The sequence below is a fragment of the Triticum dicoccoides genome, chromosome 3B (assembly GCF_002162155.2).
Source record: "Triticum dicoccoides isolate Atlit2015 ecotype Zavitan chromosome 3B, WEW_v2.0, whole genome shotgun sequence".
NCBI classification, from domain to species: domain Eukaryota; kingdom Viridiplantae; phylum Streptophyta; class Magnoliopsida; order Poales; family Poaceae; genus Triticum; species Triticum dicoccoides.
The window spans coordinates 611,738,391-611,739,415 of record NC_041385.1 but is presented as its reverse complement, the minus strand read 5'-3'; positions in this window follow the sequence as shown (position 1 = coordinate 611,739,415).

Below are 1,025 nucleotides of genomic sequence, written 5' to 3'. Positions count from 1 at the left end.
AGCTTCAAATTCGTGAAATCATCACTTAAGCTCCGTCTTCTCTCCTTGTACTCCCGATGCCATCTCGATGCTTGATCATACTTTAGTGTGTGTCCTGCTTGTCCATGCTAGGTCCTTCATTCCTGAGTAATACAAATACATTCGACTTAGGCAACATCATGTTCTCATAAGCTCTTGGAAGCATTCCTGGAAATTAAAGTACCTAATATTTGAGTTGGCATGCACAAGCTCTATATATTATTTCGTCTTTGTATCTCTGGGACTTGAGCTGGTGTGTCCACAAGGTCTGTGGGTGTAATTGTAGTAGGGATGTCCTCGTCAAAGAAAATGAGAGAGGGAGAGGGAGAGAGAGATGCGTTAGAGGCATTCCATCAGAGCATATAGTGCAAAATGTGACCATGTGGTAAGACAAGTTAGTGCTTGAGAATGAAATATGATGCCATTGGATTTGCATTCAAAAGTAGTTTCAAGTCGTATATGTGTAGTGGTACATGACTTGTATTTTTTTGGTTAAATTAGTAGTCAAAGTTAGTCTCAAAAAATATGAGAGAGGCACTTAAATCAGAAGAAAGAGAAAGAGAGTTATTAACATATGATTTAATATAGTCCATGTTGAGAAACTTGGTGGGTTGTTTGTTGCACTTTTTTTTCATGTTCTCTAGCTCTACTTATCGATTATAGAGCAAACAACTATTTTCACAGTAAGAATTTAAGGCCATGTGTAGGTGCATCCAGTGCCCCTAAAGAGTTTTGAAGATTATGGGCAAAATAGTTAAGGGACTAATGTGTTTGCAAGTATACACAAGAAGTAGGTTCCTGAGGAGTAAAGAGAAGTATGCCTGAGTTATAGAGGAGATTGTATTACATATGGGAGACATCCCCTAAAAATTGCCTATAAGAGCAATTGTTTTGGTATGTTGTCCGAGGAACAATTGATTATTGCATGAAAAATGGAGCGAGCATGAAGACAAAGTTTGTTTCCTAGTTTCATTTTTCTCTACTGAATCATAGGGAAAACCATACTA